Raw genomic sequence first — 16,139 nt, 5'->3', positions numbered from 1 at the left:
GACAAATATCATATGATATCACTTACACGTGGAATCTTAAAAAGTGATACAAACGAACTTACTTATAAAACAGAAACAGACTCACAGACGTAGAAAACAAACTTATGGTTTCCAAAAGGGAAAGCGGGGAGAGGGATTAATTTGGAATTTGGGGTTAACAGATAAATAGTACAGATAAATAACAGATAAATAGTGGCAGCCCACTCCAGTGTTCTTGCCTGGAGAATCCCAGGGATGGGGGAGCCTGGTGGGCTGCCGTCTACGGGGTCGCACAGTCGGACACGACTGAAGCGACTCAGCAGCAGCAGCACTACATATATGGAGAACTATATAGTCGGTATCTTATAATAACCTAAATGTAAAAGAATCTGAATCACTCTGCTATATACCTGAAACACTGTAAATCAACTATACTTCAATAAAAAAAATTTTTTTAAACCCATAGAGTAGGTATTCGGTCGGTATCTGTTGAGAGCTCTACTTATCTCCTGCTCAACTCTGTCCCAAGCACTTCACCTATGCAACCTCTTCCACAAACCCCAGGAAGAACCTAAGGGTCTGAGGAGAAACTCAGCCAAGGTTGCACACGTGGAAACACCGTTCAGTCATTGCAGTTCTACTCATTCTTTCAGTTACAGCTCAAATCTTAACTTTTTCCCTGTTAGGCCAACAGCGATTTCTCCTTTCTCTGAACTTCTAAAGGGCTTCCTGCCTTTGACATATACCGCCCTGAATTGTAGTTTCAAAGCAGACTTTATTTTTTAGTGCAGTTTTAGGTTCACAGCATAATTAAGTGGGAAGTAGGGAGCCTTCCCTTTCTCCCTGACCACGGGCACAGCCTTCCCAACCATCAGGATCCCTCACCAGAGTGCCGTCTTTGTGACAGTCAGGGCAGCCACACGACGCCTCAGCAGCGCCGCACGTCCACAGCTGGCCTGACGGCTCACTGCCAGTGCCGTGCATCCTGCAGGGCCTGACGTATCCACGAACACAGTATCACACAGAGTCGTCTCACCGCCCCGAAAGTTGTTTTGCTTATTCATCCTTTCCTTCAAATTCCTGACAATCACTGATCTTTAAACAACCTCCATAGTTTGGTCTTTTTCAGAATGCCATATAGTTGGAATTACACAGTATGCGCCTATTCAGATTGACTTCCTTCACTTAGTAATATGCAGTTAAGGCTCCTCCTTGTCTTTTCATGACTTGGCAATTCATTTCCTTTTATTTTTTTTAATTAACTTATTTATTTTCATTGGAGGCTAATTACTTTACAATATTGTAGTGGTTTTCATTTCCTTTTAGTACTGAATAATATTCCACTGTCTGGATGGACTAGAGCTGCTTTCTCAAGTTTTGGCAATTATGAATAAAACTTCAAATAAACATCTACCAACAAAAGAATTAATCAACATAAGAAATGGACAATTTTGAGCCAACCTGAGGATTATAACCCCAGGAGACAGTCTTTCAGAAAGCTATAAGGCCCGTTCCACCTTTTAGAGGTCAAGGCACAGTTACGCAAGTTTTGGGGAGTAACATATTGATAGTGTCCTTGTCCCACAAGGCCAGCAGTGGGTTCCTGTGGCCCCTTACAGGGTTGGGGAAGGAATGTTATCTCCTAAGGAGTTACCTTGCTGGCGCCAGGGGGAAATTGCCTTTTATTCTGGCAAGGAGGCATTCCTGTATCTTCTAGGGGGATCTAGTTAATATGTAATGCAAATGCGCCATGCTCACCAAAGGGGAGAGGGCAAGGGGCTCAAACGGGCAAAGAGAATTTCACGTTTAAAGATTTCCTTGTCCTGTCTCGAAAATCCTTTTTGTTCATCATTTTTTGTTGTGGACTGTTTCCATCCCCTTTGGTTAAATACCAAAGAGCACAACTCCTGGATTATGTGGCAGAGATATGTTTAGTGTTGAAAAGAACTGCCAAACTGTACCCCAAAGGGACTGCCCCATTTTGCGCTCCCACCAGCAGTGAGCGAGAGTTCCTATTTCTCCACATTCTCGCCGGCGTTTGATGTTGTCAGTATTTTGGATTCTGGCCCTTCTAATAGGTGTGCAGCAGAATCTCATCGTTGTTTCACTTTGCATTGCCCTGATGACGTATGGTACGGAGCACCGTTTCATATGCTTTTGGCCATCTGTGTATCTTCTCTGGTGAGACGTCTGTTCAGGTCATCTGCCTATTTCTTAATTGAGTGGGTGGGCTGTTTTCTTACTGTTGAGTTTTAAGCATCATGTGTACACCTGAAACTACTATTATAAGTCAACTATACCTCAATTAAAAAAAAAAGAGTTATTATTTTGGATTAACAGTCCTTTATCAGACATATCCTTTGCAAACATTTTATCCCTGGATGTGGCCTCTGCATTCATTTTTTTGCCCCACATTTTTAAGTCTTACAAAATTGGGCTTAAATATATCAAAGTTATTTTGAGTAGCCATACTGCTTTCCCTGGGAAGTAATACCACCTGATGTTTAAAGTAACTTGAATGAAAATTCACGTCATCCGTATAGAAGATACCATGTGGCCTTTCTGTTTACTGGCAGCGATCCTCCAGATGGGTGACTGAGAGCACATGGGAGCCACGGAGGACAAGGCTTCCTGCCGCACACCAGCTCCTAAGCCTCTGTAACCCCAACCCTGGAAAGCACACAACGTGGGTGCGAGGCTAGTCCAGGTTATGGACTTACTAGCTTCGGGTCTAATGTGGTGGATCCCAGTGCCCAGTAAGTGTGAAACTCACAGCAAATCCAGCCCTCACGGTGCCAACCTCCTGCAGGACACCTGGAGCTGGAAGCAGATGCCATCAGCACGTCTGTTGCTGTTAAGTCATGTCCAACTCTTTGCAACCCTCTGAACTGCAGAACACCATGACCAGGACCGCAACCATGAACGTCAGGGAGACACATAAAAACTACGAAGAATGGGGGATCCCAGCCCGCCAGGCTCCTCTGTCCACGGGATTTCCCAGGCAAGAATACTGGAGCGGGTTGCCACTTCCTTCTCCAGAGGATCTTTCCGACCCAGGGATCAAACCCACATCTCCTACACTGGCAGGCAGATTCTTTACCACTGAGTCACCAGGGAAGCCCATTAGCACCCTCAGAGTCCTGAATTCTTAATAGGCTGCTTAGAATTCCAAACTCATATTCTTTGAAGTTATCCTCATTGAAGCAATCCATAAAGTTATCAGAAGAAATCAGTGGTAGCAGCAAGCCAACCCATAAACACAGGGAGCTTTGTGTCATGACAGCTCCTGACTACAATCCTGTGGTTTTGGAAAGGACCACGAGTTTCATGGCATTAACAGTGGTTCTCATGCTATTGCTTCAAAAAGTCTTAGAAATACTCTCCAAATCCACAGTCACCACTAACTGAAGCAAGCTCTGTAAAATTCAAACCCAATAAAGTCAGTATGTTAGAACAATAGATTTCTGGACCTTATTTCATCAATGTATTGTCAAACTTACGAAAATTCAAATTTAATAGTGGTGCCAAACCACTTCAATGGGAAGACAGCAGTCTTTTCAATAAATGGTGCCAGGACAACTGAGTAGCCACATGCAAAAGAATGAAGTTGGACCCCTAATCTCACTCATATATAAAAGTTAGAAGAAATCATAGGTCTGATTAAATAAATCTACATCTGGGGCAAAGCAGTGGTTGCTTAAATGTAGTACCAAAATCGCCACCAACAGGGGTGTCCCTGGTGGCTCAGTGGTAAAGAACCCACCTGCCAATGCAGGCGACATGGGTTTGATCCCTGGTCCGGGAAGATCCCAATGGCCCAGAGCAACTAAGACCATGAGCTGCAACTCTGAAGCCTGGGAGCCTGGAGCCTGTGCCCCACAACAGGAGAAGCCCTGGAATGAGAAGCCCGCACTGCGACTGGAGAAGCCCCACCAGCTGCGGCTGGAGAAGGCCTGCACACGGCGACGAAGACCCAGCGCAGCCATAAGTATATGAAGGAAATCAGTTTTTAAAAATCACAAGCAACAAAAGAAAAAATAGGTGAGTTGGACTTCACTGAAATTTAAAACTTTTCTGCTTCAATAGATATCAAGAAAGGGAAAAGACGACGTGCTAAAAGAATGGGAGAAGATATACATAAATTAAGTATTTATAAAATCGGGTAAGGGACTTGAATTCAGAATATTTAAAGAACTCTTACAAAGCAACAATAAAAAGACATCCCAGTTAAAATATATAGGCAAAGGATCTGAACCAACATGTCTCCAAAGAAGATATACAAATGGCCAACAAGCCCATAAAAGATGCTCAATACCATCAACCATCAGGGAGACACACATAAAAACCACCATGAAATACCACTTCACACCCACTCCGATGGCTAAAATAAAAAAGACAGACAAATGCAAGAGTTGGCAAGGATAGAGAGAAATTGAAACACTCATATACTGATGGTGGGAATGTAAAGTGGTACAGTCACTTTGGAATAGCCTGGAAGTTCCTCAAAACATTAAGCAGAGAGTTGCCACATGAACCAGCAATTCCACTACTAGTTACGCTCAGGAGACTTGAAAATATATGGCCACATAGAATCTTGTACATGAATGTTCATGGCAGCATTATTCTTAATAGCCAAAAAGTAGAAACAACCCAAATGTCCATAATCTGATGAATGGGTCAATCAAATGTGGTGCAGCCATTACAGTGGTATATTATCCGGCCATAAAAAAGAAGCACTGATACATGACAGACGCTACAGCGTGGATGCACCCTGAACACTTACGCTTAGTCACAGAAGCCAGACACTCACTGGACCACATAGTGCTGATCCCATTTATATGAAATGTTCACAATAAGCAAATCCACTGCTATAAACTGGATGTCTGCGCCCCCTCAAAATTCACATGCTAAATCTTAACACCCAGTGTGATGGTATTTGGAGGCAAGGCCTTTGAGGGGCAATTAGGCCATGGGTGGAGTCCTCACCAATAGGATTAGCACCCTTACAAAAGACAGCACCCTTGCCCTGGTGACCACAGAGAGACAATGAGAAAGCCACGTATGAACCAGGAATTGGGGCTTCACCAGACATTAAGTCAGCTGGTGCCACTTCCAAGCCTCCAGAATTACAAGAAATAGATTTCTGTTGTTTATAAACCACCCTGCCTATGGCATTTTGTTATAGAAGTCTGAACAGACATCTATAGAGACAGAAAACGGATTAGTGGTGGCCAGAGGCTGGGGATAAAGAGGAATGGGGGGTACTGCTCAAGTTGGTGGGGGTTCCTTTTGGAGGTAATGAAAATATCCTGAAATCAGCTGGTAACTGGTTAAACTCCATGACATACTGAAAACACTGAATTGTAACTTGAAAGTGTATAGTTTAGGATATGATAATCATATCTCAATTAAAAACTAAGTGCAATAGTGATTCAAGGACTAATGAAAGTGGTGTTTGTTTCTCATAAGACACACCCTTCAGTCTCAGCTTTCTCTTATTAGGGAGTTACAAGACACTGTCTAAAATGTCACGTTGTGTGGAATAATACATTCTTTAAACTGGAATAAAAAGACAATGGGCACCTACAACAAAAGTGTAAAATGCAGTGTATCTCCCAAAGAGCTTACAGTTTGGCTCAACAGACACCATAAATCAAGAAAAGCAAACAATAGTGCAAAGCAGATCCCTTTTGTTTGTGACTCATCAAGTCATATCAATTCATCCTTTGTTGTATCTTTGAAATCTATTCTTTCCAGGCCCACTATGGTTGCTCAATTCCCGGCCACTCTCGTCTCCTGAGTTATGACAACAGGCTCTGGCATTTCTTTTCTCGAATTCATTTTAATCATGAAATAATTATTTGTTGGCTAAATGAATAAAACGCTATTATGTAACCCCCTTCCCATAAACCTCTGAGTTCAGTACCACTTACAAAATAAAATATAAAGTCATCCCTGGCCACCACCCTCCCTCTCCAAGAGAGAGAGAGAGAAAAAAAGTATAAACTCTTAGCATCCAGCACATAAACTTCTATAATCACTTTCTGGCCTTACGATCCACCCAGGCCCACAGAGTGCCGCCCCTCCAGTCAGACTACTGTACTGTCTCCCAGATCTTTCTCATGCTTCTCGAAAAATTTTATTGAAGGATAATTGATTTACAATGTTGTGTTAGTTTCTGCTGTACAGCGAAGTGATTCAGCTAAACATATGCATGCATTCTTTTTCATACTCTTTTCCACTGCGGTTTATCACAGGATATCGAATACAGTTCCCTGTGCTATTGCAGTAGGATCTTGTTGTTTATCCATTCTCCATAAAATACTTTGCATCTGCTAATCGCAACCTCCCAATCCATCCCCCCAATACCCCTCCCCGCTCACGAATTAATTCTCTCCTTTGCTCGAGAGCCCCCGCCCGCTGCCCTCCGCTACATCATCATCCTTCCAGATCTCCACTTCCAGGCCAAGCTCAGGACTCCCCTCTCCTATCATCTGTCCCTACCCTTTAGTGCCCTGTAGAATTACTTACATTTTTAACTGTTACTTATATACCCCTCCAAACAGATTTTAAACTGCAAGTAGGATCCATGACAGAAATGGATCTAAGATTAACATCTTGCTCAATAACCACCACCACATGGAATTAAATTTCAAAATGAGCTGTACAGGCAGATCAGAAGAATTCAGAGAAACACAATATTACTGTGGGAATGCTTAGAAAGGTTGTTTTGGTTTGTTTTTGTGTAAATGAGACAAGTTGGGTTTCAAAGGCTGGGTAGGTTTTGGATTCATGGAGAGGAAATACTGTCAGAAATCAGAGGAGGCAGGCAGGAGAGGGAGGTAAAGCCCAGGTTCCACGTGTTAATTGACTGCGTTTTACTGCGAGGACTGAGACAAAGATAAGAATTAAATTTTAAAAATACTGTTGATTAGTTTATCTTCAAGCCTTTAAATTTTTATGCTATTTGTCAAAATAATGTTGGAAAGTAAACTAGCATTGATCCACACAGTATTGAGGTTCCTCAAAAAACTAAAAATAGAGCTACCATATGATCCAGCCAACCCACTCCTGGGCATCTATCCAGACAAAACTAAAATTGGGAAAGATACATGCACCCCTCTGTTCACAGCAGCACTATCCACAATAGTCAAGACACGGAAACAACCTAAATCTCCATCGAGAGAGGAATGGGTGAAGATGTGGTGCGTGTACACTGGGGAATACTACTCGGCTGTGAAAAAGAACGGAATCCTACCACTTGCAGCAACATACATGGGCCTAGAGATGATCATACTCAGTGAAGTCAGAGAGAAAAAGACAAATACCATATGATCTCACTTACATGTGGAATCTGAGATACAACAAAATGAACTTGCTTGTGAAACAGAAACAGACTCAGACACAGAGCAGACTCATGGTGGCCAAGATGGAGAAGGGGTTGGGGAGGGATGGTCTGGAAAGTTGGGATTAGCAGGCACAAACTCCTAGTCTTTGAAGTAGAGCTAATCCTCATTACTCATGGACTCGGTATTCGCAAACATGCCTACTTGTTAAAATGTGCTTGTAACTCCAAAATCAGTACTTGGGGCCCTTTTCCTCTCACTCATAGACACATGCAGAGTGACATGAGCACTAACTTGTCACCCAGCGTGCACACTCCCAGCTGTGGTTGAACAGGCGATATCTTGCCTTCTTGTTTCAAGTGTCATACCACATAAAGTATCCTTTTTATGGTCCATTTAGTGCCACATTTCCCACATTTTCGTGCTTTTGTTGGTGGTTCTGCTATTTAAAATAGGCCCAAAGTACAGTGTTGAAGTGCGACCTACTGCTCCTAAACCAAAGAAGGCTGTGAAGCGCCTTCCAGAAAATTCATGTGTGTTAGGTGAGCTTCATCCAGGATGACTCACAGCAGGGGCTGCCCTTGCTTTAAGTGTTAATGAATCGGCAATATGTATTAAATACAGTGTCTTTCAACAGAAGCATGAAACAAGCTTATGTGTTGATCAGCTGACAAAAAGGTAGCAGAGGCTCATGGGAACAGAATCCTGTATTCCTTCAGAAGCCATGGTTCTGTGTCCACTAATTTAGTTTGAGGGACTTTAGAACATAGTTACCATGGATAACAAGAATCAACTGTAGAGTCTGCTTTCTACTGACAGTCAGATCTGGTGTTATCCAAACCTCAGACACTGTACAGACTCACACTGGAAGTTTCTCGTCTGTCGCCAACTCTACACTATCCATCAGGCACTGATCGGGCCAGGCAGAGCATTGGCAAAAGAAGGAACAAGAGCAGAATGAAGACAAGCAAATGCGGTATTCCAATAATCATACTGCTCAAACGAGAGCAGGAGAAAATGCAAGCTTTACACCAAAAACATATTCTGTTCCCTCTGCTCCTCCCAACTTTCAGAATGATAAGCAGCTTTGGTAGTAATCTCCAAAATCCCTATATTCAGAAAATGTTTCCAAAACTGAATTACAAATCAATTAATCAAATTGAAAGCTGCCTTCAGTCTGGCATTCTTGATAATTTTTGTCAAATTTTCTTTCCTCTCATCTCAAAGCCACTGTTTTCAGTTCTAGTCATAAAAATTAGGTGAGATGTAGACAGAATTATCTCCACAAAGATTTAGTGTGTTTTGTCCTGGAAAATAGAGATTCTCTTGGAATTTACTGCCCAAAATGCAGTCAGATGTCACACAGCAACCACGCCATGATGCTATTAATTACAGAAATGGTGCCCAAATCCTGAGGAGGTTTGCAGTTTCATTGCTAAAATTCCTATGCAAAAGTTATTTTATGCCAAGCTATATATAGTTTATGATTTCTTTTCTCTTCATATATAGGGTTGTTCTTTAAGACATTCTATTTAGAAAAATATCAATGTGATCCAAATTACATCACCCTACATGTGCAGTCTTCTGTGTGTGTGTGTGTGTGTGTGTGTATAACAATTGAAAATAAAAGCTAAGTATAAATCCCAAGGTTGAATTAAGGTAAGTCAATTTTTCAGTTATGAGTTGATTATAAATAATTTGCTAAAATAAAAGCTTTTCAGTCTAAATAAATAACTGGGCTTTCTATGTTATAATACATGAATGTGAATTTTAAAAAATAACAGACAAAAGTCAAGTTGTAAGTTTCATTAGTATTAACTGAGTTGAAATTTATAGACAAGATTTTAAAATAAATGATAGAAGTTGTTTGAAACCCAAGTATATAATATCTCAAAATTAAAATCTAATGATTATTACCTGAAAGTAACCTTAGATATTACAGGGCAGAAAACTAAAATATTAGAAATAAAAAGAGGATCAAACTAAAAATTCATAAATAATCCCTTTTATAAGAAAGGAAATCAACTGGAAAAATGAATAGCCTTATATTAAACAGATCATAAAGAGAACCCTCTCCTACTAATTGAAAATGTCAAAACTGGCCATGTTTAGGGAAATAGTTATCAACTTACTTTTTAAATAGCTGCACAACTAATTTTTAAAATACAGCTCTGGCTAAACCAACATCTTGTAAGTCACTTAAACTCTCGGTTTGGGCTAGTCCCAGGAGGCAGCATGCTGGGGGCAGGAATTCAGGCAGCAGCCCACCTTTGTAGCAGTTGGTACCCAAGAAAATCTCAAGTCTTAGTTCTGGATTGCTACAAATGACTTGCAAACACAAATGGCCGGCACCTCTGACCTATGGGTAAACTACCAACCGAGCTTCAGGTGACTATAGCAGCACCCAGGTCAGGTACAGACAGCTCTGAACAGGTTTGGAAACAGAACTGACCTTGAACCACAATGCCCAGAGGGCTGCTTAGAACACATACTCTGAACCCAACTAGGTCAATGACAGTGAAACAAATACAGCTGGACCTTGAACAGCCTGGGGTAAGGGACAGGATCCCCACCCCTTGCCACTGGTCAGCTCTCAGTATCTGCAATTCCACATCCACAGATCCAACCAGCCACAGTTCAAGTAGCACTGCAGTACACAGTTATTGAAAAATATATTTAAGTGGACCTGCGCCATTCAAACCTGTGTTGTTCAAGGGTCAACTGTACATCGACACTGTCCATAATATTTAAACAAGATGCAATCTCATGACACAACACTCAAGACGTCCAGGATATAAACCTAAATTACTTAGCATACAAAGAACCAGGAAACTTGTGTGAAGATACGCCATGCAAACACTAATCAAAAGAAAGCTGGAGTCACTATATCCATATGAAACAAAGCAAACTTTAGAGCGAAGAATACTGAAAGGGATAATGAGGAATATTAACTAGTGGTAAAAGTGTTAATTTGTCAAGAAGACATAACAACCATAAACATGTGTGCACCTAACAGAGCTTCAGAATACCTGAAGCAAAGGCAGCCGGAACTGGGGGACAGAACTGGGGGCTTCCCTGATGGCTCAGTGGTAAAGAATCCGCCTCCCAATGCAGGAGATTCGACTTCGATCCCTGATCTAGGAAAATCCCACATGCCTTAGAGCATCTAAGCCCATGTGTCACAACTACTGAGCCTGTGCTCTAGAGCCTGGGAACCACAACCATTGAGCCCATGTGTCGCAACTACCGAACTCAGTGCCCTTGAGCCTACTTGCTCCGCAACAGAAGAAGCCACTGCAATAAGCCTGCACACCGCACTGAAGAGTAGCCCCTGCTCGCTGCAACTGGAGAGAAGCCCGCACAGCGACAAAGGCCCGGTACAGCCAAAAAAACAAAAGACAGAACTGAAAAAGACAAAATTACAGCTACAGACTTCAACACTTCATTCAGTAACTGATAAAAGTAGCAGACAGAAGGCCAGTGAGAATAGAGGAGGACGAAGGCCATCAACTGATCAAACTGACATTTATATTACATTCCACACAACCATGGCAGTTTTACACTCTCTTCTCAATTACCCACAGAATACGCGAAAAACAAATTAACCTAAAAGACTTGAAATTGTACAATCTATGTTCTCTGATCAAAATGGAATTCAACTATAAAGCAAAACAAATCTTCAAACACGTGGATAGTAAATACCATACTTCTAAATAATCAGTGGATAGAAGGGAAGGTCTAAAGGGAAAGTAAAGAATATTTTATTACACTGAGAGAAAAAATTTTTTAAAAACATACCAAAATTTGTGGAATTCAGCTAAAGTAAGGCTCAGAAGGGAACTTATGAGATTAAAATTTTTTATTAGAAAAGTTACAAATGGACAATCTTTTATACCTTAAAAAATTAGGAAAAGGTCAAAACAAACTTACAGTGAGAACCCCTAATTTTAAGTTTAACTGAAATCCCAGAAAGAGAATAAAAAGAGTGGGCAAAAGCAAGAATGAAGGAGATCCTGGCTGGGAATGTAAGAAGTAATAAAAAACAGCAATCCACAAATTCAGAAAGCCTGAGCAGGGTAAATAAAAAGAAGTGTATCTGGTTATATCAGAGCACAACTGTAGAAAATAAAAGACAAAGACAAAATCCTAAAAACAGCCATAGAAAAAGGAAAGACTACTGGCGTTCCCTCGTGGCTCAGTGGTAAAGAATCTGCCTGCCAATACAGGAAACACCAGAGAAGGAGGTTCGAGCCCTGGGTTGGGACGATCCCCTAGAGAAGGAAATGACAACCCACTCCAGTATTCTTGCCTGGAAAATTCCATGAACATAGGAGCCTGCAACCCATGAGGTTGCAAAGAGTCAGACATGACTGAGCAACTAACACGTTTCACTTTCTAGAATTCTCTACCCAGTAAAAATAGCTTTCAAGAAGCAAGATGAAATGTACATCAACAGATGAATGGACAAAGATGTGACATATATATAATCGTGTGTGCACACACACACATACAAATATACGTAGCGGAATATTACTCAACCATAAAAAAGAACAAAATTGTGTCATTTGAAACAACATGGATGAACCTAGAGACGATCATATTAAGTGAAGTCAGGCAGAGAAAGGCAGACATTATATGATATCACTTATATGTGGAATCTAAAACAAATGAACTTATTTACAAAACAGAAAAACTCATAAACACAGAATACAAATTAATGGTTACCAAAGGGAAAGGGGGAGAGGGAGGGAATAAATTAGGAGTACGGATTAACAGATACACATCTAACAAGGATTTACTGTTTAGCACATGGAACTATATTCAATATCTTATAATAACCTATAATGTAAAAGAGTCTGAAGCTGTATACCTGGAACTAACACAATACTATAAATCAACTATAGTTTAATTAAAAATTTTAAAAATAAACATTTTTATTTTGAAAATGTTTTAAAAGATGAAATAAAGATCTCTTCAGAACAAAACCTGAATTAGCTACCAGTGAAATTTTCATTGTCACCATCAAAAAATGCTTTTATTTAAAACATTCATGAAACAAAAGACGAAAGTTCTCAACAGTGAATTTTATAATTACACAATAAATTTACTACAGTTTTTGTTTAGTGGCTCAGTCATGTCCAACTCTTTGTGACTCCATGGACTGTAGCCCACCAGGCTCCTCTCTCCGTCCATGGAATTCTCCAGGCAAGAATACTGGAGTGGGTTGCCATTTCATTCTCCAGGGAATCTTTCCAACCCAGGGATTGAACCCAAATCTCCTGCATTGCAGGCAGATTCTTTACCATCTGAGCCACCAGGGAAGCAAGATAAAGTACCTTCATTTAAAAGCTATATGGCCAATATCATTCTTGCTACTTTACTGGTTTCCCCATTTATGCATTAAATAAATCTTTGACACAGACTGACTCTAAATTAAGTTTGAGATGAGCTATTTAGAATGGGTAACCAACAAAGCCCTACTGTGTAGCACAGAGCACTCTGTTCAATGTTCTGTGGCAGCCTGGATGGGAGGAAGTTTGAGGGAGAAGGGATACGTGCATATACATGTATGACTGAGTCCCTCTGCTGTCCACCGGAAACTATCAAAACGCGGTTGATCAGCTACGCTCTGATATAAAAGAAAAAGTTCAAATAAATACCATAACAGTGAGGAAATGCTCCGCCAGGCCCTGTGCCACGGGCGAAACAGATGACCGAGTCTCTGCCTCTCTAGCAGCAGCAAAGACAAGGAAATGAATAATATGAGGAAGGTTCTGAAGACACCGCTGCAGGAAGATGAGAAGGGGACTGGCCTCTTCTGGCAGGACAGGGCTACAGTAGGAGATTCTACAGAGAAGGAACACACAGGAAAGCGTGTTTGAGAGGCATCATGTATTCAGGGAAAACTGTGCTTCTGTGGGATGCCCAGTTCGCGAGCAAGAGAAAAGGCTACGTCCAGACTGGAAGAGGTCTTATCTGCAAGGCTCAGGAATTTGGACTTTACCCCAACCCCAGGCAACCAGGAGCCAGATGACTTTGTTAAGAAGCTAGGAACTCTTGTTGCTGGAGGAGAAAATGAGAAGGAATGGGGAGAGGCTGGAGGCAAGAAGACTGATGTTATCTGGAGGCTGTTTCAAAAATCAAAGGAAGTCTTCCCCTTTCTCCTCCTGCAGCAGCCAGCACAGTGCCTTAGGTGTGGCAAGAGAAGACAATGTTGAACTAAACTGACTCCAAGAGAAAAAGACCTAAACTTCTTACAAAGTGCTTTCTTGCTTTCTTAGGCAATTTCTTTCTCAAGATAGGGGAAGGGAAAAAAAAGCCACACCATGAATACTCTGATAAGACCACCAATTTCTTTCATACCATTCTATAATATACAGCTAGGACCTTGGAGAACCTGGTTCTCCAAATTCTGTCTCTCCTTGTCTTTAAAGGAATCCGCCTGGCAATATAAGGGACACAGGTTCAAATCCTAGTCTGGGAAGATCCCACGTGCCATGGGGCAACTAAGCCCGTGCACCACAACTGCTGAAGCCCACGTGCCCTAGAGCCTGTGCTCCACAAGAGAAGCCACTGCAATGAGAAGCCCGCACGCACAACCTTGGAGCAGCCCGCCGCTCACCACAACTAGAGAAAGGCCGCTCACAGCGAAGATCCAGCTCAGCCAACAATAAACAAACAGAGAAATATACACGCTTTTTAAATGCTAAGTGAAACCTTTGAAAAATGGAAGAGTAAAAGCCTGCAAAGCAAATACTCTGACCAAAGGACGCCACATCTGTATTTTTAATAATGAAACCAAGGAAAGAGTTTAACACAAAGATAATGCCAGTTGAGTGTTTCTTCAAAAAACTTAGTTTTCGACTTGCATTGTTATCCACCAAGACACAAGTCTCCTATGCACAGCTGAAATAACGAGACCTGTTCAGAGCTGAATGCGATCTACTATCCATTGCATTCCTATTACAATTCCAGCTGTTGTTGTTTTTTAATAAATTGACAGTTTGAGCCCAAAATTCCTATGGGAATTCATTGGACTCAGAAGCCAAAGCAACCCTGAACAAAGGTGGAGACTCACACCAGTATCAAAACTTATGACTAAGCTCTACAAATAACGAATGCAGAGGGGTGTGGGGAAAAGGGAGGCCTCCTACCCTGCTGGTGGGAATGTAAACTGCTGTAGAAGCTATGGAAAACAGTATGGAGGCTCCTCAAAAAGCCAAAGAGAGAACTGCCATGTGATCCAGTAATCCCACTCCTGGACATACATGCGGACAAAACTATAACTCGAAAACGCATGCACCCCTATGCTCACAGCAGCGCTGTTTCCAACAGCCAAGACACGGAACAACCTAAATTTCCATCAACAGAAGCATGGACATAGAAGATGTAGTGTGTGTGTATATAAATGGAATTCTACTCAGCTAAAAAAAGACTGAAATAATGCCATCTGCAGCAACACGGATGGCCCTAGAGATTACCATGCTAGGTGGAATGACTTAGCAAGAGAAAGACAAATACCATATGATATTACTTATAGGTGGAATCTAAAATATGACACAAATGAACATATCTATGAAACCGAAACAGACTCTCAGATATAGAGAACAGATTTGTGGTTCCCAAGGCGGGTGGGGGAGGAATGGACTGAGAGTCTGGGATTAGGAGACGCAAACTATTACATACACAATGGATAAACACAAGGCCCTACCGTACAGCACAGGGCACTATACAAATTCAGACTGGCACTCAACCCCTTAACAAAGCACACAATATGAAAAGAAATACATATACATATATCTGAGTCACTTTGCTGCACAGCAGAAATTAATACAACATTGTAAATCAACTACACTTTAATAAACACAAATTTTAAAAACCTTATGACTAAGCTATGGTAATCAGAATGGCGTGGTACTGGCATAAGGTAGACATATAAATATAGATCAACGGACTACAATTGGGAGCCCACAAATACACCCGAACATTGACGTCAATTGATTTTGGACAAGTGCCAACATAATTCAGTGGGGAGACAGCAGTTTTTTCAACGAATAGTGCTGGGATACCTGAATATCTACACACAAAAGAATGAGGCTGGGGCCTTAACTCACGTCATACACAAAGATGAACTCAAAATGGACCATGGACCCAAATGCCAGAGTTACATTACAAAACTCTTAAGAAGAAACTATAGCAGCGAAGCTTTGTGACCTTAGGTTTTGGCAGTGCTTATCTAGATATGGCGCCAAAAGTAGAAGTGATAAAAGATATATAAATTGTACTTGATCACAATTAAAAACTGTAAGTAAAAAGACAATCCACAGAATACTTCAAAACCGTATGAAAATACACAAGGAGACCTGTATGCAGAATATAGAACTCTTATAAATGAACAATAAAAAGACAACCAATTAAAAATGGGCAAAGGATGTGAAGAGACATTTCTCAAAAGAAAATATACAAGTGGTCACTAAGTACAGGAAAAGATGCTTATCAGAGAAATGCAAATCAAAACTACAGTTAGATACTATGTCACAGTCATTTAGATAGGCAAAATAAATATAACAGTAACAAGTTCTGGTGAGAATGTGGAGAAACTGGAACACTTAAACATGACTGGTGGGACTGCAAAATGACTTAGTCACTTTGCGCAACAGTTGGCAGGTCATCAAAATGTTGAACACAGAACTGCATATGACCCAGCAATTCCACACGTAAGGTGTGTACCCCAGAGAATCGAAAATGTATGTGTGCATAAAAACTTGTGCATAAATCTTCATTAGCAGCATATTTATAATAGCCCCAAAGCAA

At 41.1% G+C, this 16,139-nt stretch overlaps 1 protein-coding gene across 2 annotated transcripts in view; it reads right to left on the bottom strand.

The window, feature by feature from the left end:
• Nucleotides 1–16,139, bottom strand: part of SMURF1 (SMAD specific E3 ubiquitin protein ligase 1) — a 91,723-nt gene that overhangs the window by 36,629 nt on the left and 38,955 nt on the right. The window lies entirely within an intron of this gene.

This window comes from Bos mutus, chromosome 25, assembly GCF_027580195.1.
Source record: "Bos mutus isolate GX-2022 chromosome 25, NWIPB_WYAK_1.1, whole genome shotgun sequence".
NCBI lineage: Eukaryota > Metazoa > Chordata > Mammalia > Artiodactyla > Bovidae > Bos > Bos mutus.
This window is presented reverse-complemented; position numbering and strand designations above follow the sequence as displayed.